Source organism: Canis lupus, chromosome 37, assembly GCF_003254725.2.
Source record: "Canis lupus dingo isolate Sandy chromosome 37, ASM325472v2, whole genome shotgun sequence".
NCBI classification, from domain to species: Eukaryota; Metazoa; Chordata; class Mammalia; order Carnivora; family Canidae; genus Canis; species Canis lupus.
The window spans coordinates 1,125,975-1,149,318 of NC_064279.1; the positions used below are offsets into that span (position 1 = coordinate 1,125,975).

Consider the following 23,344-nt stretch of genomic DNA (forward strand, 5'->3'; position numbering starts at 1 on the left):
CGCTAACCCGCGTGGCTTGCTGCAGGGATCGCAGCGGCTGCTTTCTCAGTTCACTGCATTTAAATCCGCTCCAAATTTGTACTTTGTAGAAAGTTGTCCTAGAGAGCAGGGGAAGATCCAGAACCGCTTCATTAGGGCGGCCCTGGAGACCGGGAAGAAAAATCCTCTGCTTTCCGTAGAGGCCGTCATGTCACTGACAGGCGGCTCCCCGCGGTCAGCCTGGGCCGGGACCCCGCCGTGGGCCGTGGGCCGTGGGCCGTGGGCCGTGTGCACCCGGCAATGCCACACTCGTGCGTCCCTACACCTCGCAGCGTCCACACTTGAAAGAATTAAGACATTCTCTGAAAATGCACTTGTATTAAATGTAGAAGACCTGGGGTGGAGAAAGAATCCGAGGCCTAATGGTATATTTTGATGACCTTCAGGAAGCGCAAGATGGATTTTATTACCACAGAAAAGCCAGACTTCACACCCGAATGCCAGGCTCTGCCAGAGAAAAGGGGTTCGGGAGGAGCAGACACTGAAAAAAAATCACAGGTAAAGCTTTGCTATGTGAAAAGAAAGGTAATGTAAGCTAACTAAAAATTAGACTGCCAGCGAACGAGGATGATTTGACAATGAAATCAAAAAACAATACATTAATTTTTTAAAAAGATTTTATTTATTTATTTATTTATTTATTTATTTATTCATGAGAGACACAGAGAGAGGCAGAGACACAGGCAGAGGGAGAAGCAGGCTCCATGCAGGAGCCCGACGCGGGACTCGATCCCGGGACCCCGGGGTCACGCCCTGGGCCGAAGGCAGACTCTCCACTACTGAGCCACCCAGGGATCCCCAACAATACGTTAATTTTTAAGTATATGTTTAAATAGGATTGAAGAACGATGAGGAAAGTTAAGATAAGACACCAGTATTTAAAAATGAGATTAAGATACATGATAATTAAAAGCCTCAAGTTCTTATCCCGAGACATCCTTGGCCACCTCCCCGTGTGAGAGAAGCGTCCACCGCTGGGCCTGGAGCCTGAGCGCCCTGCCGGCGTCCTCTCACGTTAGTGTGATATGGCACCGTAGCCAAGGCAGTCGCTAAGGAGCATTTAGAACAAACAAAAGCTACGTCAAACTGTAAAAACCTGAGCATTATCGTTGAGTCGAAGAATAAGGGGCATGACACTGAGAATCACGTCACGTGAAAAATTTCCCGGGAGGAGGGGTCGTGCGAGCTGACTCCCTGCAGCCACAAGGCCAAGCGCCAGCAGCCCCGCTGGGACGGCGCTAACTAGCCCGGTCGACAGAAAGGACGAGTCCGGCCCCGTGGGCAGCGCGGCTGTGGCCCGGGCAAGGCCACCTGGTCTCTAGGGACTCCCAAGGGGTGAGCAGGAGCTTTGGGCCCTGGACGGTGCAGGTCCCACGGCCAGGGGCTGCCCCGGCCCCCGGCCCCACTTGGGCCCCGGAGGGGGCACAGCTGCCCTCGGTGGCGGTGGCCGTGGTCACCCCCGGTCCAGGGGAGCACAGCCACTAGGGAGCAAAGACACCCAGCAGCCCCCCTGCAACATCTGCCCACAGGCTCTCAAGCATTGTAAGGGCGGAACAGGGACCGCCTCGGCCTCAGCAAGAGGCCACCAAGCCACCAAGCTCACTTACCCACCATTTCAGGGCCCCCCGGATGCTGTGACATTTGGAGGGCTTTTCAAAAGCATCAAAACCCACAAACTGCTCCCCCACCCAAGAAACCCCACAAGTTACCCCTTCAAAAATGCTCACTGGGCCGGCAGCCTCATAAGAGCTTCCCTTCCCCACAAGGCCCCCCGAGCATGTCACCCACAAAAACCATTCCTTGGGGGTTTTCAGGCCCTGTTTTTAATATCCGACCAATGGTTACACAACAGGTACATAACAATTTACTCTTTGTTCCCGGGGCTCCTCTTGGGTCCTAAGACCTCCACGTAAGACCCCGACAGCCTGATTCCTTTGAAAAGTCCCCCTTTCTGTAATCTTTGTAGGCACTTCCATGAGTAACCCCCAAATGAAATTCAGGGAATATTCATTCTTTAATCTGTAAAGGCATCTTTTAAAGGAACCTTTTATTTTTAAAGGGAAAACCCAGGGATAGACAAAAATGAAACAAGGAAATGAAACAATAACGTCTCACTTGTAATCAAATCCTTTTTGAATCTTTTTCTAATGGAAGTGCTCATCAATGCTGTGCGGCCGTTCCATGGACGACTCATAAGTCTTGTGGATGTTTTGGAGGGGAGAACAGCTATCACAATGCTTCTGGAGGAAATGTCCTGGGTATTTGGTTTGGAATATACTTTTAAAAATATTTCCAACCAAACGAAGGCACACAAGTATAATTTAAGAATGTGCCATACATGACCATAACTCCTCAAAATTCCTACAAGATAAAGCATAATCCCGTAAGATAGACAACATTCATTTAGAACCTAATGCAGCCCAGGCCACATACTCAGTGCTTGCCAAGCACTGTTTCATGTGATCTGTCCCCAAACCCTATAAGGTAATTTCTTTTATTCCCCAGGCAGTGTTCCCTTTGTGTGGTCGGTAACACAGGGTCACATAAATGGCTGCGTAGGCGGAAGCTGTACGGAGACTGATGATCAATGGGAAAAGTGACGATGGTCCATGACTTTAAAAACGTTCCGTCAAAACTTTAAAGATTCTCCTATGTTGGATTCTACATACACAGGGAAATCTAAACATTCATAGAATTAGTAAATTAGCACGCTGTGATGTAAAACATTGGAAATGTACAGAACGAAGGCGTTTGGTTTCTTACTGAGACCAAGTTGTAAGCCGCGAGAGGTCTGAGCAGCGCCAGCCTCCTTCCTTCTGGTATCTTGAGAGCCAGCATCTTTGCTATCCTTTGGCAAATGGGGCTACTCCTTTCTCAGTTTGGATCGGCTTATCATATTTTGTTCTTTGTCAATGTCATGAAATGTCTTCCTTTACTGGGAAGGTTCTTGCCAGCATCACTTCCTCTGGGACTTTTTGCTCTCTCTGTCTTCCTCCTTTGTTGCCAAGGCGGCCTTCACTAAGCGCCTCTGGTTGCCGGTCTACGGTCTCCCCCATGGCAGCAATGACAACAGTCCCAGGATCACTCCATTTAGGTTCGGTTTCAGTTTCATTTCCAGCATCACCACTTTTCGTTTCTTTGCTGCAGTTCATCTTTTTTGGCCAATTTCTTCTTTTGGTGAGCAATTTTTGTAAAATGTCACATGTTACCACCAAGGAAGCAACATGACTACAGGCTTTGCAGTCTGTGCGGGAACTGGAGGACAGGTGCCCAGTGCCAACCAAGGGCAGCCTTTGAAAATAGTGAAGTGCTTGGTTACTGACCGGGAGGTGCATCTATGATTACAGCGATTTGAAAGTGGAATGCTAGAAACAAAGTTTGCGTTTTATGCAATGACTCACCGTTATTGTGTGTGGTAACTGAGATTTGAACTGTGTTGTCGGGAAACTGGTGTTATTTAACTCAACCATGCTGATTGATATGTGTACCTGTTGGAACTGCCCAAAGTAAGAGCTGCCTACACTCATTTTAAGTACATGAAGGACTAGAAAGGTTAATTCATTTTCCCAGCGTTACATAGCAAGTAAGGGACCCAACTAAGTTTCAACGCTAATTTTTTCTAACTCTAAGATACGCGTCTTAATATTTTTTAACCTCTTAATCTCCTTCATCCATTTCACCCATCCCCTCCATACGCCCCTCCTGTCTGGCAACCACCAGTTAGTTTAAGTATCTAAGTATCTGTTTGTTTATTTGATCATTTGTTTTGTTTTTTAGATCCTACATACAAGTGGAATCATATAGTATTTGGCTTTTTCTGACTGATTTATTTCACTTAGCATAATACCCTCCGGGTCCACCCATGTTTTTGCAAATGACAAGAGTTTGTTCTTTTTTATGGCTGAATAATATTCTGTTGTTTATATATTTTACATCTTCTTTATTCATCCATCTATCAGTACACACCCAGGTAATTTCCATATCTTGGCTATTGCAAATAATGCTGCAATAAACGTAGGGGTGCATATATAGCTTTTTAAATGAGGGTTTTAGTATTCTTTGGGTAAATACCCAGAAGTGGAATTACTGGAGCACGTGGTATTTCTTTTCTTAACTTTTTGAGGAACCTCCATACTGTTTTGCACCAGTTTGCATTCCCACCAACAGTGCGCAAGTGTTCCTTTCTCTCTGCATCCTCACTAGCACTCGTGTTTCTTGTGTTTTGGATTTCAGCCATTTGGCAGTAAGATGGCATCTCCTCGTGGTTGAGGTCTTAACAATTTCAAATTGCTTTGATGAGTGCCTTTACTCTTATAAGTACTTGCATTCTGCTTCATGATACGTCTTTTACTTTTCAGTTTAACAAAGTGACGGTCTCTAATTATATCTTGAAGAATATTTAGCTACTCCCAAGTCTATGTTTCCCTAACTGGTTCCAAAGATATTGTTAATAGGTGTGGCAAAGACCCTAGGGTAGTGTCTCTGAGGTTTAAGCGGCATTAAGGAGGCCAGGGTCAGTGGTGGAGTGGACAGGGGAAGAGCTAGAGCTGTGGGAGCAGAGAGGAACCAAGAAGCCAGGCCATGTTGGATCTTACAGGCCTGCATCAGGATTTGGGCTTTTATTCTGAGATGGGAAACTGCTGAAGGATTTTTGAGGAGAGGATTGTGGTCTAAGAGAAATGAATGAGCAGCCTTCTCTTTGATCGGTCCTGGTCATTAATGGGAAAGAGATGCGGGGGAGAGAGAGGTAGACAGTAGGAAAAGCGGACACGAGAACCACTCTGTTCCCTGGGCTTTGGCTGGTGACGAGGAGGAGTGTTCAGTATGTCAGGGAGACACCAAAGGTAAAGGAGCAGCACATGCCCTACTCTCTCAGGCTGTTCCCCCACCTTCCTCCACTCGGACATGGAGCCGCTGCAATATGTTGACATACATGATCAGACAGGGAGGCTAAGAGGTTAAATCTCTTGGCCGAGAATCTTTTCAAATGGGGGCCATGCAGGCGACCAGAAGGTGGCTCCAGGGTAGACTTCTCAGGCGGAGCTCTGCTGCAGTCACGGATTTCAAAGGGGAGGCTTGCTGGCTCAAAGTGTGCTCTCTTGATGGGCCCTGTCAGCACCATTACCACTCAGGAGCTTTTTAGAAACTTAAATTCTCAGGCTTTCTCTAAAACCTACTTCATCAGAATCTCTGGGGGTGAGGTCCAGGAATTTATGTTTTAACAAGCTGTCCTGGTGATCCTTCTTCCTGTTACAGTTTGAGAAGCACTGGTCCCTGGCACTACCGGGAGCTGAGAGTGACGCGAAAGGGAGTCCAACATTATAAAGAAGAGGTATCTTCTAGCTCTGGCCCCAGTTTGGCTGACTATGATTGCCACTCCCAGCTTTAGGTCCCCATGGGAGAGAGGGGAAGGGGAATATGCCATCGGCACCCTCTGCCTCAGTCCATATCTCAGTAGTGGCCCTCTGGCCCTCCCCTCTGCCCTCTCCACCATCTTCCCTCCATGGTAGGTCTACACTACCTCTTGATTCCTCAGGCGCACTCACAAGGTTGGTTTCCATTGAACTCACTGAAAGTGAGTCCATCAGTGAGTCCCACAAGGGTCTTTGCCTAAGCCTAAAACGAAATCAGCCTCCTTGCCTCCTTCAGCCACCAGGCCGATGGGTCGCCCAGCATGCAAAGGAGGCAGTGAAGGTAGAGCGTTGGGAATGCCGGGAGCCTACCTTGGCCCCATTCCTTAAGGTCTTATAAGCCACATACCTCTCAATATAACAATAATAAATATCTTATTTCAGACATCTGACCTTCTTGGAGGAGGGAAGAGGATAGATAAAAGACTGGGTATTTTATCCAAGAGAACTCAAGTCTTTTCTAAAAGAACTACAGTTGACCCTTGAATGACATGGATTTAGAGGCACCAGATCCTTCCATGTGTAACTTTAGACTCTCCCACAGCTTAATAGCCCACTGTCGACCAGGAGCCTTACCAATAACATAGCCAATTAACATATATTTTGTATGTTATATGTATTAGATACTCTATTCTTACGATAAAGTAAGCTAGAGAAAATAGCTGAATATTTTCTGAAAATATTCAGAAAATCATAAGGAACAGAAAATAGACTTACAACACTGTACTGTTAAAAAACAAAAATCTGTGTCTAAACACAGATGAACCTGTGCAGTCCAAACTTGTATTGTTCAAGGGTCAACTATGTTTAAAATATTGGATGGAATTTTGTTTTATTTTATTTATATTTTTGGATGGAATTTTAAACTAGTTTGGAGTTTTATTTTTCTAAGCAGCAGATGATGAGCATGAGAGAAGACCAGATCAGCTACAAAGTGAAGAAGCCTCAGGTTACCTGCACGTCTCAATTACTGTATTACAGTTATAGTCTGTTAACATGTATTACCAATCTCTAAGAGTGAAAGACTGTGTAGCATTTTCACACTTATTTCAACACAGGACCCTGTTTTTGCCTCCAAGAACAATAAAAGCTAACCCTGATTGCATGCTAACTATCTGCCAGGGACTATATTAAGTAAAAATATGTCCCAGTTACACTATAGAATAACACGAAAGTGGTTTCTGTACTATTCCCATTGTAGCAGAGGAAATTTGCAGTAAATCTAGTGACTCTCAGGAGTCCTCCTCACTTACATGGTCATCTTCTGAGGCCCTGCATCTAATTTTGTATGTTTTTCTTTAAAAGGGCTACTATATTTCAGTTCCATATTCCATGCCACTTGACTGCCACCTACACAAAATGCCAGGTCCACAACAGAGCTTACCAAGGTAAAGAAAAACAACGGGAGAACAGATCTGCATTAGCCACTTGCATCTCAGAGATCAGGAAACCGAAACACAGAATTATATAGAGCTTTAGTAAGTTATTCAGTTATACCGTTAATGTACCTGAGAACTGGGATTTGAGGCCTAGTCATCTGATCCCACATCCCACTAGGCTATATTGCCTCTCCCCAGCTTGACACATTATTTCCATTATAAACTAGTTTTGGAATTAGTTTATAGTAGACTAGGTCAGTCATCTTGGGGGAAAAAAAATCAATCCACCTATGGACACCCATACAGAGTTTAATAGCCACGTGAGTTTAACGTTTAAGAGTTTAACGATAAAGGAAAGCTAGTTCTGCCAGATGGGAAACTAAGTCCAGGCTGATGGCTCCCACTTCACCTCCAACCCTGGGCCAAAAAGGACCAGAAGAGGCCAGAAGAAGGAGAAGGGAATTTATGAAACCGAGAGCCATGCTCAACAATGGAAACCAACCTTGTGAGTGCACCTGAGGAATCAAGAGGTAGTGTAGAACTACCATGGAGGGAAGAGGTGGAGAGGGCAGAGGGGAGGGCCAGAGGGCCACTACTGAGATATGGACTGAGGCAGACGGTGCTGATGGCAGGTTCCTCTTCCCCTCTCACTCTCCCAGGAACCTAAAACTGGGAGTGGCAATCAGTCAGTCAGCCAAACTGGGGCCAGAGCTAGAAGATACCTCTTCTTTTTAATGTTGGGAATTTGACCAACATTAAAGGCTTGCACGTTTGTATAAAAATTAGAAATCTGCATAAGACATTTGCTGTACATTAACACATGCACACACATGCACACACATGCTGCATGAGCATGAACCTCACAGACCCAGGACATTGCCCATTACATCGAGCTCATGGAGACAGAAAGCAAGAGTATTAGCTGGGTGCAACCTCATGAAATAGGAATACAGACCAGCTCTAGCTGGAGTAGAAAGTCAGGGGAGGTAATGCCTACTATGCATATCCTATATTTCTCACTCCCTGACCAGGAAAGGAAATAAAAAAGAAAGCCATTTGCTCTGAGACATGAACAGTGTCTCCAGTGGAAGGACTGAAAATACCCCAAGGGAGGAGTGGACCGCTGAAAGGGAAAGTGGGAATAATGAAACCTGGGTTCAGGTATACATGCATTTCTTCTGTCCTCCCCTGTCTTCTCATCCCCTCTCCGCTCATTTTTTCCCTTCCCTCTCTCTGTCTTATGGACACATGCATGTGTGTGCAATCACACACAAATAAACACCCTATGAGAAACATAAGCCAAACAAAGCCATCAGACTTTTGTTCAAGGTAAATGTCACTAACCAAGGCAATTCATTGTGCCAAAAAATTAAAGATGAGTTTAAAGGGAAAATTAATTAGATCTCTGAGGAATGTGAGCATTTTGAAACAAGGATAACAAACTCAAATTACAACAAAATTTAACAATTTCAAAGACAGAGAAAATTCTAAAGTCTTCCAGAGCCAAAAAGAGAAAAATTAAAAATTAAAAAAAGGAGATAAAACCATCACCTCCAAAATCAGGAATCAGAGAGGGATTCTTTTCAACAGCAATGCTGGTTAGAAGGCACTGGAGCTATATCTTCAAAGTTCAGAAGGAAAATACATTTAAACCTAGAATCTTATTTCCAGTTAAGCCATAGTTTAAATGTGAGGAGAAATAAATATTACAGAAAGTTCACCATATATTCTCTTTGAAATAACTATTATAGGTCAAACTCCAGGAAGAAAAATGAATCAAGTCAGGAGCAGGCAGTGATATGTGTGTGAAAGAGCACAGAGTTGTGTACTGTGATTGTTTAAATGAGCAATTACTACAGATAAACCCATTTGGGCAATATGAATCTGAAACAAAATTCTAAATACAAATAGTAGCTTGGGGTATACAGATGTATGTCAAAGTGTGTTAAGAACCAGTTAAAATGATATGTTTGGGAAAAAGACTGAGATATTGATAAACTTTAGATAGTTCCCTTAGTTTAGTGATTTAGAAGTAACTGCTAGAAGAATAAAAGTAGAATGAGTAACTTTCAAAGTAGCAGAAGCAGATTTGATTATTCACTAAATGAAAGGAAAGGAGAAAAAGAAACAAAACCCAGGAAGAAAGCATGTTGTCTTTCCCCTAGCTTCCCTCAAGGTTTCTGTATTTAGGTAGTTACTCTGGAAAGCATCCCAAAGAACAGAGGACTGGCAAGAGTGACACTGAGTAGGAGGGAAAGCCAACTTAGTGGAATCAATTTAAGACTACATCATCAAGTCGATCAGAATGGCAGGCAACTGGGCTCAGTCCATTAGGGTCTTCAGAGGAGCTGTGGAGAATCCACCTTAGAATTATCTACTCAAAGGATAGAGGAGAGGGATATTTATCCTTCAGCTCCCATGTGTCATTGATCATGGGTTGCCCATGGTTGTTAATTTGTCCACACTTCTTGGTTCACCCATATGTCTCAATGGTGAGAGGTTCTTGCAGGTGTCCCAGGCAGTGGTAGTAAAGAATCCTTGGAATAGAAAGCTAGAGATCTGCAGTGCAGCTGAGACAATGTGTTGTCAGGTTATACCTGCACACAGGTGGTGGCTTCAACAAAGGCTGGAGTTAAAAGAAAAGCCAAAAGATGGCAGCAACAATTGTAATGATAATCCTTGTACAGCGGTTCAACTCATTAGGTTAAAGAAATGTAGTACTATGTTATTTAAACTTCAAGGGGTGCATACAAAAATATTAATATACTGCTCCCCCAAAGACTTGACACACAATCTATATCCTTTGACTTTAATGAAATAAAACTAGAACTGAAAAACAAGGGACGCCTGAGTGGCTCAGCGGTTGAGTGCCTGCCTTTGGCTCAGGGCGTGATCCCGGATTCTTGGGTTTGAGTCCTGTATCTGGCTTCCTGCATGGAGCCTGCTTCTCCCTCTGCCTGTGTCTCTGCCTCTCTGTGTGCATCTCTCATGAATAAATAAATAAAACCTTAAAAAAAAAAAGCACTGAAAAACAGCTTCTTGGGGGAACTTTCTCCTTATATTCCCTCTTTTTCCTTTTTTTATTTGTTATAGTAAATTTGGTTATTTGAATGAGTCCTGATGAAAGCAACTAGATATGTTGTATAAATAATTTAAAAGATTTTTTTTAATTAATGAAGAGCAAACAATATTGTGAGGGGTTACCAAGTAAAGCCTGAAGGAGACAGAGGAATCTAAAGAGGTAAGCCAATATAGAGTCCTCTTTTCACCTGAAAAGTGTTTACCAATCCCAGTAAATTTGAACTTCTATTTCACTAACTTCATTTGAGTAAGAGATGAGAAAAAAAAAAAAAAAGCCCAGGGTCAGACAAGATGTGGAATCTAATACTAGACACTTCCCATGATAAGCTAGGTTCCCAAAAGGTCACATTCTGAGGCTACGGGTTAACTAGGAATGAACCCGCATTTATGAGGTATTAACAATATAGATTTGCATTATTGAGATAGACTCAGAGACCTTAAGTCTTGAGCATGGATTAAAGTGGCCTTGATGTGGGAATAAAATTAAAGTAATGTCTCTAGCTATCTGGCAGAAACCAATTTGAAACTTCTCTGGAAAAAGTTAACTTTACCCAAGATCTCAGAATAGTCTTACAATATTTTTCAAAGGACAATGGCCACAAAGCAGCCAAAAATAACCAAGTTAATAAACAAAACACTACAAATGAGAATTGGGAAAAGCAAAAGACAAAAGAAACAGATCTGCAAGTCTTTAGACACCAGAATGATCAGCCAAAGACTATAAAACAACTGTTTAAATAAATAAAGACCAATTTGGAGGAAAAAGTTTGTAGGGAAGAAGAACCTATAAAGACTGACAGATCACATTTAAAGGGAAGCAAATAAAACCTCTAGAACTGAAAAATACAATGTCCCAAATTAAGAACTCTGTGGATAGGTTAAGCAGTAGATTATATAGAGCTAAAGAAAGAATTAGTATACCGAAAGATAAGTAGAGAGAAAATATCTAGAATGCAGCATTGGGAGATAATAAAATAAAATATATGAAAGAAGGTAATATGTTTAAAGGATAGAATAAGAAGGGTTAACATAATTGGAGTCTCAGAAAGAAAGAAACCAATACTTTAAAAGGTAATAGCTAAAATTGTACTATTAGGTATTTATCCAAAGGAAACAAAAATGATGACTTGAAGGAGCACATGCACCCCCATGTTTATAGCAGCACTATCAACAATAGCCAAATTATGTAAAGGGCCCAAATGTCATCGACTGATGAGTGGATAAAGAAAATGTGGCATATATATATATATTTTTTTTTTTTAAATATATAAACTTAAATAATATGGAGTCACTAAAGCACCTAGACACCTAGACAAGAGTAAATCTTTTTTGGAGGAAAAATAGCATCATAGCATCATCCTGGTCCTCAAAATATTTCTACAATTTTTAATATTCAATTCCAATATCAAGCTAAAGAAACCTGAGGCATTCTAGGAAACATCCCAAAATAGTAAGAGAAATAATAGATAATAGAGATATACAAAGATACAGATATTATCACATATGAGTACTTAAAATAACCCTTAATATTTGCAAGGAACTATAAGTAAGATTTAGAATTTTGACAAGGAACTAAAGACTATACAAAAGAGCTGGAAAGAAATTCCACAACTGAAAAGTACGATAACTGAAATTAATGCAATCGATTGTTTTCAAGGCAGATTAGACACAGCTCAAGAGAGAATTAATGAACCAGAAAACAGATTACAAGAAAATATCCAAACTGAAGAACAAAGAGAAGAAAGTTTAGAAAATAGAAAAAAAAAAAAGAGAATAAAGAATAGACAATAAAATCAATATATGGATAAATAAATTATAAATAAAATCTATTGCATAAAACATAATACCGTTTGGATAAACATATGTATATACACATACAGATATATGTATATGTACACTTCCATGCATGTTGCTATATTGACATGCACATATCTACATACATATACACCATACATATGCATGTGTATATATGTGGAGTGTCTTTTGTGAGACTCTTACCCTTTCTATTGGGGGTTGTCTCTGTACAAATTAAGGAAAACATCATGAGGAAAATTTCAAAATATTTAGAACTGAATGAAAAGGCTTATTAAAGGAAAAAAGGAAAAAAAAGATGTAATTAAATATACTGGACAGTAGAAGTGAAAATAGCCAAAAGAATAACAAATTTTTAAAAAATTAATGAAATTCAGCATACCATAAACTACTACAAGTTAGTAACTATGAAAATTTGATGAAATGAAAACAAGTATTGAAGAAAGAGAAAATTTTGAGATGTCCCAAGATGAAAAAAACCTTAAATAGCCCATTAGGGACTAAGGAAATCTAATCAATTATTTTAAAAAACCATTTAAGATTGGGTAAGTCTAGACTGTTTTACCGATAAGATCCACAAGAAATCCATACTCTCTAATTAGTGGGAAAGCCACACAATTAATTTTATAATGCTAGCACAGTCTTCATACCAAATTTGGAAAGAATAAGAGAAGAAAAGGAAATTATGGGCCAATTTCATATGTAAACATAGCTGCAAAAATACTACACAGAAAGGTAATTAAATCCAACAGGTTATAAATAACAACAACAGTAACAACAGAACAGTACCCCCTCCCCAGGGCCATGTCACATGCATGTAATCAGCCTTAAGAGTCTGCCTCCATTTGGGGCCCTCACAGTCCCTGCCAATTGCCTGAGCTGCCATTTGAGATTAAACGTGCCTGTTCCCTCAAAAAAATAAAAAATGAAAAATAAATAAAAACCCTGGGGTCTCCACCAGCAGGAGCTGAGCATGTTGGGTACTGTACCCAGATAGGGGTCTTCCAGAAAAACGAAGCAAAGGCAACTGAATCATGCATTTCATGATTTTATGAACATGTTTATGAAACCGTTTTTACAACAGCATATCCCAGTTTACAGGAGAAGAAAAACCTCCTGTTAGTCCTGAGCGCAGAGGTGCTAAGAGCCTCCCGCTCCATGAGCCTGAGGTTTATCGTGGATCCGAAGAAAAAGGTGAACAGTAGATTGGTCCAGAAGACAGTTGCGTCCCACGGTACGGATTCATCGTCACCGACGCTCAAAGGGCCCAAATTGAGAGCTCCCCCAAGCCTTGCTGTGTGGGAAAGGGATTCTTTGTGCCCCTGGAAAGACTCCTTACTTTTCCAAAGGTGAACCGCTTGGTTGATAGTGTCCCGCGGCTGCGCAGCCTCCTGTCCGAGGCGCTGAAGCCCAACAGGGACCAGAGCGCCCTCCAGGTGCACCTGCAGCGTCACTACCCCGGACCATGCTTTCCTACTGAAGCCGCGGACCTTAATGATAGGCTTAGTTCGAAAATTGTACGTTTAGGCAACTTACTTTTGGATTTCCCTATCCTTGTGTGTTTTCATGTGCTTTTTGGGGGTGGTGTAGGGTTCACGTTCAAACGTTTCTGTTGTACCCGTGTTAAATGACTTAAATTTGTAAAGTAAACTATGAAATAAAACTTTTCCACTGGGGGAAAAAAAAAGTAAGGTTTATACTAGAAAGGTAAAGTCTAAAGGTGGGAAGGCATATAAATGTAAAAATAAATATACAAATGGATATTTGTATCCATTTTGTATACAAAATCCAACAACTATATATGATATAAAGCTCTTAAGAAAACTAGAAAGGGAAGGGAATTCCCTTACTCTGATTAGGGAAATCTACGGCAAGAATCATATTAATGGAAAAACTTTAGAAGCATTTCTTTTCACTTAGGAATAAGATAGAGATCCTCATTATCAACACAGAACACTGTAGTCCTGGCTAATGGAAAACAAGCCTGGAACTAAATAACTTAAATAAATAAAAGAGAAATGAGAAGTGGAATAGGCAATTAACATATAAAAATTTACAGTGTTCCTCTTTCCAACAATTAGAAAATAAGATAACACAACAATAACAAAAACATTAATAAGTCCCCCTACTTAAATCAACAATGAATGAAAGCATAAAAAAAAATGTATTCCTTAAAATTCTTTGGGGATCCCAGGGTGGCTCAGCGGTTTAGCACCTGCCTTTGGCCCAGGCGCAATCCTGGAGTCCCGGGATCAAGTCTCGTGTTGGGCTCCCGGCATGGAGCCTGCTTCTCCCTCCTCCTGTGTCTCTGCCTCTCTCTCTCTCTCTCTCTCTCTCTCTCTGTCTATCATAAACAAATCTTTAAAAAAATAAAATTCTTTAAGGGTCACAAATAAGTCACAAAATTCTATTATAGTTTACAAATAATGGAGGGATATTTCATGTTTATGATTGGAAAGACTTATCCATAAGTGGGAAGGAAATAAGTCATTTTAAAATGACTTATTATAAGAACATGGAATCTAAAAACAAAGTAAGAGTGAAAAATTAAAAAATGTAAATTTCTACAATTTATGTGAAATTAATAAAACGCTAGGCTATGTATTTTTATTTATTTGTGTGTGTGTGTGTGTGTTAGGCTACGTATTTTTAAATATTTTTTTTTCAATTTTTTTTATTTATTTATGATAGTCACAGAGAGAGAGAGAGAGGCAGAGATATAGGCCGAGGGAGAAGCAGGCTCCATGCACCGGGAGCCCGATGTGGGATTCGATCCCGGGTCTCCAGGATCGCGCCCTGGGCCAAAGGCAGGCGCCAAACCGCTGCACCACCCAGGGATCCCTAGGCTACGTATTTTTAAATGTATACATGTAGGTACGTGCACACACATATATTCCTGACATGAATTATATTTTTTGGTCATGATGTGTCTCTCTATATATATATTTTATTTTAAGGACAAACACGAAAGACTCGGGAGGCTTGTTACTGCTTCCGCAAGTGCCTGCCGTGCTAACCCACACTGGTCTTGAAAGACTTACTCTCTCCCAACACTTAGCGAGCTCCCCGGGGTTGGACAGGCGCTGGCATCCTCGGCGGGTCCGAACCATGCAAAGCCCCGGCAGCTGCCCTTGCAGCGCTCGGCGGTTAAGGCAGGGTCCCTGGGCGGCCTCCTAGCCAGCCAGTGCCCTGCTCAGCGACCCCACCGCCACCGCAGGACTCAGGTTTCACTCCGGGGTGCAGAGGAGCAGGCGACAGACACAGATCCCAACGCGGGCTCTTTGTTTTGTTTGCACAGTAGACATTCCCACGAGGTCCCTGTCACCGGGCAGCTCTCGCGCATCACTCAGGGGCCTGCTGGGGGGGGGGGGGGCGGTCACGGCCTACCACCGAGAAAGGTCGCTTCCTGTAACTTTGAGTTGGTTACTGAATCTCTCCCCTTCTTGGTTCTCTTCAGTTAAATGTGCAGGAAATTTAAAACTAGAAGAAACCTTTTTTTTCTTTTTAAATTTTATTTATTTATTCATGAGAGACACAGAGAGAGGCAGAGACACAGGCAGAGGGAGAAGCAGGCTCCCTGCAGGGAGCCCGACGTGGGACTCGATCCCGGGACCCCAGGGTCACAGCCTGGGCTAAAGGCAGGCACTCAGCTGCTGAGCCCCTGGGGACCCCAGAAAGGAGCCTATTTTAAGGATTAGTGGCTAAGATCGTGAATTCTGGAACTGGTGTGTCTGAGTTTGAGTCCCAACACTGCCTCTACTGTGCGACCTCGGGCAAGTTATTTAGCTCCTGTGCCCTGACTCCTCGCTGGGAAAATAGGGCTCGTGAGCACATGTAGTGCTCGAGGTTCTGTGGGTGACCGAACGCAACACACGCAGGTATTTAGGTTGGGTTCAGGGCAGAGTAAGGCCTGTACGAGTATCAGGGCTCATTATGACTTAGGGTTCTTGACTGACTACATTCTAGAACATACGGGGATGCCAGCTGACATGTTCCTGAGAGATGCTATAGCAGCGGCTTTCTATGGTGTAAGTCTGAGGAAGAGGGGAGAGCTCCAGGCAGGAAGCAGGAACTTAGAAGAGTTTTAGGGGATGATTAGACACGAAAAGCATTAAGGGCAGTTCAGATGAACCAGGTTTAGAGGCAGGAATGAATATTTAGAGAGGAGCAGAGGGAAGCAGGGAGCCAAGCCGGCTGGTGCCAGGAATTGGGAAGAGGGCACGGGGTGACTGGAGCCACCTTATTAGGTGGTGAGGGGGTAAGAGTGGATCTTCCTAATTTCAGACTGAAAAATGGGAGGGAGGGAGGGAGGGAGGGAGGGAGAGAGAGAGAATGGACTGGCAAATAGAATAAAGTGATGCACGGAAACATTAATAGGATGGCTCGGCGGGAGACAGAACAGAAGAAATAAGAAACAAGATCTGGTTATTAGACACGGAGAAAATCTAGGGGAGGAGGCCATCATAGCTCCAGGATTTTAAGTCTAAAGGACTGGGAATGTGAGGTCACTTTTAACAAAAATGAGGTTATTAGTAGCATGGCTGCTTGGAGGAAAAGATATGTGTGTTTTTGGATGCGTGGAGTCCAGTTGGTGGAAACCCGTCCAGTGAATGACTGGGCACATGTAGCAGAAAGAGCTTCGTTTGGGAAAAGGGCTGACCGTACTCCTACCTTTTATTTTTTGCATTACTGACCACCTTACTACCATCAACACAAACAGTAAAACCTTGGAGTTCTAGGTTCTAGGTTTATGATGTCTTTGTTTGCCTTATAGGTTTTCAAATCCTCGGAATCTGCTAAATATTTTTAAAGTAAGTTTAAGTTAAATGAATTGCAGTATTGGGTTTTTTTTTTCTTTTCTTTTTTCTTTTTTCTTTTTTTTTTTTTTTTTTTTTGTAAATCAATATAAAAACTTGAAAGACAGTGAGTCTCAGATCCATCATGCATCATGCTGCTCCCTGGACAACGTTTACACCGGCCTCCAAGGAATTAAGAACAAGTGGAATCTGTAGCTCTCAGACTCTCCTAAATACTCCTAGACCTAGAAAACAACGGTCTGATCCTCTCTGCCCGGGAAGTACGCTGGCACCGTGTAGCGGCCTCAGTAACGTTGACCCGAGTCTCTTGCCTTTAACGAAACAGGAGCAGGAAAACCGGGGAGGTGGCTTGTGTGTCATCGCAATACTGATCACTGGGTGAGAAGTGCACTTGTGAGCTAGTCCAGGGCTGCCTGGCGACTGCGAGAGGCGAGGGCCTGGGAGCCGGCCACCTTCCCGAGCCCGGGGTCCGGGGCTGCACGCTTGTGGACACACCTGTCTCGGGTTATTTGGATTCCGGCTTCAAGGTACGGCCCTCGGCAGGGGACCCTTAATACTAAACATTCTGCTTTTTAGTGATTGAGGCAACAAGCCGAATATGGCTAGTTTTGTCCCTGGTTAAATATAGCTGCACAGATGTTTGACCATAATGGAATATTCGTGTCTGCAGTCCGGGGCTTCCGGATTTTTTTTTTTAATGACTTTTTTTCCTTTTTAAAGATTTTATTTATCCATTCAGGATAGTTGCAGAGAGGAGAGAGAGAGAGGCCGAGACCCAGGCCGAGGGGGAAGCAGGCTCCTCGCAGGGAGCCCGATGCGGGGCTCGATCCTGGGGCCCGGGTCACGGCCTGGGCCAAGGCCGCCTCCGCCGCTGAGCCCCCCGTGCCCCCCTCGGTGCCCCAGGACCTTTGAGCGGTCGGCTGTCCTCCCGGAGAGCCCGCGCCGGCGCCGATGCAGGCAGCGCCCCCTGCGCCAGGGCTTGGGCCAGGCTCCGCGGCCAGCGGCTCGGGGACCCGGGAAGTGGCGGCTCTGAGCCCCGGGGTCGCGCCCCAGGGAGGGGCCTTCGGGGGGGGGGGGGGGGACGAGCAGCTGCTCCAAGGCCCGGGAGGCCAAGGGGGCCCAGGGCCGCACAGCCCCGCACTTCCCACGGCCCGACCCCCCTGACCCCCGCCTGACCCCCCGGCCCAGGGCAGCTTCCCCGGCAGCAGGTTCCCCCCCACCCACCCCGTGCATGGCCCCTGCAGCCCCACCCCCCGCCCCCCTGCAGGCTGCACTCCCTCCCCCGCCCCCCCGCAGGCCGCCCCCCCCCCCCCCCCCCGTCCCCTCTTCCCCTTCCCCTCTGCAGACCCCTCCTCCCCCCTCCTCCCTGCAGGCCGCTCCCCCCCCCGCCCTCCCCCTGCAGACCATCCTACCTGGGGATGGGGGGAGCAGGCCCGGGCAGAGGCGGGGCGGGGGGGGGCAGTGCCCAGGGCGGGGGGTGCCCGCCAGCCCGGGGGCGGGGGGAAGGCCTCGGACAGGACCCGGACCCGAGCGCCGAGACCACGTGAAGGACCTTCAGGTCCCTTTTAAACGCGACGAGCAGGGACTTTGAGCAAAGGGACCCTGCCGGGTCCCTGATGGGGCGCCGGGGGCTCGGGGTGAGCGCGGCCTCCGGCCCAGGCCGTGACCCCGGGTCCTGGGTTCGAGTCCCCCGTGGGGCTCCCCGCGAGGAGCCTGCTGCTCCCTCCGCCTGGGTCCCCGCGTCTCTCTCTGTGTCTCTCACGCATAAATACATGAAATCTTTAAAAAATAATAGCGACAGCTGTGTCGGGGAGGGCAAGGGCCACGTGGCGGGGCCCAGCCTGGGAGCAGCCGCTGCCTCCTCGCCCGGCACCGGGGGGCCTGCGCTCGCTACACCTCGACCAGAAAAAGGACAAAGGGCCCTCGGGGCGGGAACACGACCGACCCCGCTCGGGCCTCGCCCTGCAACGTGCAGTCGGTGCAGTGGCCCCGGGGCAGGCTTCTCTCTGCGCCACAGCCCTGCTACCCTCCGGTGAGCTCGGCCTTCAGTGCCACTGCAGGCCGCCCCACCCCAGGAGCTCCCGGGAGGCTGTCAAGAGGGGGGCCACCCTGCGCGGGTCACCCCATCTGCCAGGAGACTCCCCTGACCAGCCTGCAGCCTCCTGGTTCCTGCCACACTGCCACGGCCAGGCCTCGGGTGGCAGGAGGGCGTCTAGGCCTTGGGTGATGGAGAGGCTTGCAGGCCTTGGGTGGCAGGAGGGTGTCCAGCCTCGGGTGGCAGGAGGGGGTCCAGGCCTCGGGTGGCAGGAAGGGGTCCAGGCCTCGGGTGACGGAGAGGCTGTGCAGGCCTCCGGTGGCAGGAGGGGGTCCAGGCCTCAGGTGGCAGGAGGACGTCCAGCCTCAGGTGGCAGGAGGGCGTCTAGGCCTCAGGTGACGGACAGGCTGCTGCAGGCCTCGGGTGGCAGGAGGGTGTCCAGCCTCGGGTGGCAGGAGGGGGTCCAGGCCTCGGGTGGCAGGAGAGCATCCGGCCTCGGGTGGCAGGAGGGGGTCCAGGCCTCAGGTGACGGACAGGCTGTGCAGGCCTCGGGTGGCAGGAGGGCGTCCAGGCCTCAGGTGACCAAGAGGCTGTGCAGGCCTCAGGCAAGTTGCCTCTGCTGCTTGGAGGCCAAGGAATTTGAAATTTATCTTGTAGGAAAAGAAAAGCCACACTGAACTTTCATAGTTTTCTAAACATGCTGGGACACCCGCTCCCTCCTCTTGGGGACCCCCCCCAACAAGCTCCTAGTCACCCTCTGGCTCTGGCGGGTCCTTAGTGTCCCAGGAAGCCTTCCCAGGCACTAGAGCGAGTGAACCATACTCTGTATTACGTGGGACTCGTGCTGTTCTCAGTAGCCACGTGCTGAGCTCTGGCCTCCCTTCGGAGTCCGAAGTCTTTCTTGGAGAGCAAGAGCTTGTATTCCTGTCATTTCCTCGGTCCAGATGCAAAGGACTCCATTGTTCTTTTTTTTTTTTTTTTTTTTTAGTTTTCAAGTTCCACTAAAAAATAAGGTACCCTAATAAAAAATTGGCAAATCGGAAGTACAAGATTTGCAATTTCCTTTGCTAACACCATGTTACTTTGCTAGTTTATCCTTTGCTCTAAAAATCGGCACCAAAAAAAAAAAAAAAAAAAATCGGCACCAAATCCTAAGAAAACATCCCATTTTTATTAGTCTTAACTTTTTGATCCAAATGTCAAAATATTCATGATATTTATCAAAATAAAAAGATTACATTGAAGTCCCATTCGTACCCATGCCTTTTCACCCTTTCCCTCCAGCTGCTACAGATTATTATTTCTACTTGTGTTTTGTCCTCGCGGTGTTTCCTTATGCAGGTAGGAGTGGTGTTGTTTTCCTGGCCATCTTACATAGGAGAACTTAAAATATATACTGTTATTATTCTTTACTGTTTTTATTTTTTAGGATTTTATTTATTTATTCATTAGAGACAGACACAGGCAGAGAAGCAGGCTCCTCGCAGGGAGCCCCACGTGGGACTTGATCCCGGGACCCCAGGATCACGCCCTGAGCCAAAGGCAGATGCTCAACCTCCTGAGCCACCCAGGTGTCCCTTCTTTACGGTTTTTTAACATGAAGATTTATCCTGGAGATGTTTCCAAGTCAGTAGTTGATAGAGATGTTCCTGACTGTTTCTTGCAGATGCAAAGTTTCCTATTGTAGAAATCCCCCATGATTTATTCAAGCCGTCCCCTACTGCTGGATCCTTATGCTCCAATCTTTTTGATTTTACAAACAATCCTATATCTCGGTGTAATATTCATTTGTGTTTTTACCAGTGAGGTTTGACATTGTCTCATATGTTTAGTGACTATTTGTGTTCTTTTTCCTGAAAAAGAAATGTATTTTGAGGTTATTTTTGTGTGTGCTGTAAGAAAGTGCTCCGTTTCAGCTACCTTGGAGTGTAGCTCTTCGGTTTTCCCAACACCATTTATTGAAGAAACTGTCTTTTACCCATTGTATGTTCTTGTCTCCTTTATGGAAGATTATTTGACCATCCAATTGAGGCTTTTATTTTATTTTATGTGTCTGTTTTTGTTTCGGTGCCATACTGTTTTGATTACTGCAGCTTTGTCATATAACTTGAAATCTGGGATTGTGATGCCTCCAGTGTTTTGGGGTTTGGTTGTTTGTTTTCTTTTTTCAAGATCACTGTGGCTATTAGGGTCTTTTGTAGTTCCATACAAATTTTAGGATAGTTTTTTCTGTAAAAAATGCTGTTCATGTTTTGATAGGGATTGTATTAAATCCATAGATTGTTTTGAGTAGTGTGGACATTTTAACAGTAATGGGGCGCCTGGCTGGCTCAGTCAGTAGAACATGCAACTCTTGATCTCGAGGTTGCAGGTTTGAGTCACGCATTGGGTATAGAGATTACTTAAAAATAAATTCTTTTAAAAAATCAATATTTGTTTTTCTATCCCATGAACATGGAATGTCTTTCCATTTGTTTTTGTCGTCTCCAATTTCTTTTATCAATGTTTTATAGTTTTTAGAGTATAGACCTTTCATCTGTTTGGTTAAGTTTATCCTTAGGGATTTTTTGGTGCACTTGCAAATGGAATTGTTTTCTTAATTTCTCTTGCTGTTGCTTCCTATTACATCGATTTTATATCCTGCAGTCTTACTGAATTCATCTATCAGTTCTAGTAGTTTTTCAGTGGAGTTTCTAGGGTTTTCCATATACAGCATCATGTCATCTGCAAATAGTGGAAGTTTCACTTCTTCCGTACCAACTTGAACACTTTTTATTCCTTTTTCTTGTCTGATTGCTGTGGCTAGAATTTCCAATACTATGTTGAATAAAAATGGTTAGAGTCGACATCCTTGTCTTGTTCCTGATCTTAGGGGCAAAGTTCTAGTTTTTCACCATTAAGTAAAATGGTAGCTGGGGGTTTTTCATATATGGCTTTTATTATGTTGAGGTATGTTCCCTCTAAAGCTACTTTGTGGAGGGTTTTTATCATGAATGGATGCTGTCCTTTGTTAAATGCTTTTTGACCATCTATTGAAATGATCATATAAGGATTTTTAAAAAGATTTTATTTATTTATTCATAAGAGACACAAAGAGAGAGAGGCAGAGACACAGGCAGAGGGAGAAGCAGGCTCCGTGCAGGGAGCCTGATGCAGGGACTCAATCCCAGGACCCTAGGATCACGCCCGAGCCAAAGGCAGGGGCTCAACCATTGAGCCACCCAGGCATCCCCATCATATAGTTTTTATCCTTTCTCTTGTTGATGTGATGTATCATGTTGATTGATTTGTGAATATCAGTATCACCTTTGCATCCTGGGAATAAATTCCACTTGATCATGATGAATGACATTTAATGTAGTGCGGGATTCAGTTTGCTAATATTTTGTTCAGGATTTTTGCATCGATATTCATCAGAGATATTGGCCTGTACTTCTCTTTTTTGTAGTGTCTTTATCTGGCTTTGGTGTCAGGGTCATGCTGATCTCATAGAATAAATTTGGAAGTTTTCTTTACTCTTCTATTTTTTGGAATAGTTTAAGAAGAATACATTTTTTAAAATTTTTAAGTAGGCTCCATGGGGCTTGAACTCACAACTTTGAAATTATGCTCTACCAACTAAGCCAGCCAGGCACCCTAACTCTGCTTTAAATATTTGGGAATATTCATCTGGAAAGCTGTCCAGCCCTGGACTTTTGTTTGTGAAGAGGTTTTTTGATGGCTGATTAAATTTATTGCTGGTAATTGGTCTGTTCAAACTTTCTACTTCTTCCTGATTCAATTTCTCTTTATTTTTTGCATTTCAATGACTGGAATTTATCCATTTCTTCTAGGTTGTCCAATTTGTTGGCATATAATTTTTTGTAATACTCTCTTACAATCCTTTGTATTTCTATGGTGTCAGTTGTTATTTCTCCTCTTTCATCTGATTTTGTTTATTTGACTTCTCACTCTGCCTCTCTCTCTATGTATCTGGCTAACGGTTTATTAATTTTGTTGATCTTTACAAACCAACTCCTGGTTTTATTGATCTCTTGTATCATTTTTTTAGTTTATATGTCACTTATTTTTTGTTCTAATGTTTATTATTTCCTTCCTTCCACTGGTCTGGAGTTTTGTTTATTTTTTTTCTAGCTCCTTTAGCTGTAAGGTTGGATTGTTCATTTGAGATTTGTTTGTATTGTGGTAAACTTCCCTATAAGGGTGCCTTGTTGGCTCAGTCAGTTAAATGTCTGACTCTTGGTTTTGACTCAGGTCATGATCTCAGGGTCCTGGGATTGAACCCCACATCAGGCTCTGCACTCAGTGTGGAGTCTGCTGGAGATTCTCTCTCTCTCCCTCTCCCTCTTCTTCTGTTCCTCCCTCTGCTCTCTCGCTAAAATAAATAAATAAATAAATAAATAAATAAATAAATAAACCATACATGCATACATACATAAATTTTAAAAAAAACTTCCCTCTTAGAACAGATTTTGCTGCATCCCAAAGATTTTGGACTATTGTGTTTTCATTTTCACTTGTGTGCATGTATTTTTTTATTTCCTCTGATTCCTTGGTTGACTCATTCATTATTTTATAGCATATTATTTCACCTCCATGTATTTGTTCTATTTCTAGATTTTTTAAAATAATGACTGATTTCTAGTTTCATAGCATTATGGTCAGAAAAGATGCACAATATGACTTTGTTTTGTTGTTTTTTTTTTTTTAATTTGCTAAGACTTATTTTGTGGCCTCATATGTGATCTATTTTGGAGAGTGTTGCGTGGA

General features: G+C 44.1%; 1 protein-coding gene across 3 annotated transcripts in view; it reads left to right on the top strand.

Moving 5' to 3' along the window:
• Nucleotides 1-23,344, top strand: part of C37H2orf88 (chromosome 37 C2orf88 homolog) — a 106,527-nt gene that overhangs the window by 41,523 nt on the left and 41,660 nt on the right. The window contains exons 6-8 of one of the 3 annotated variants that reach the window (XR_004812477.2): nucleotides 426-537; nucleotides 16,497-16,533; nucleotides 16,865-17,066. The gene's annotated coding sequence lies outside the window, so the exon portion shown is untranslated. Of the gene's footprint in view, nucleotides 1-425; nucleotides 538-15,704; nucleotides 15,751-15,965; nucleotides 15,981-16,496; nucleotides 16,534-16,864; nucleotides 17,067-23,344 lie in introns of those variants that run through there. The other 2 variants (XM_049106532.1, XM_049106533.1) reach the window with 2 other exon arrangements.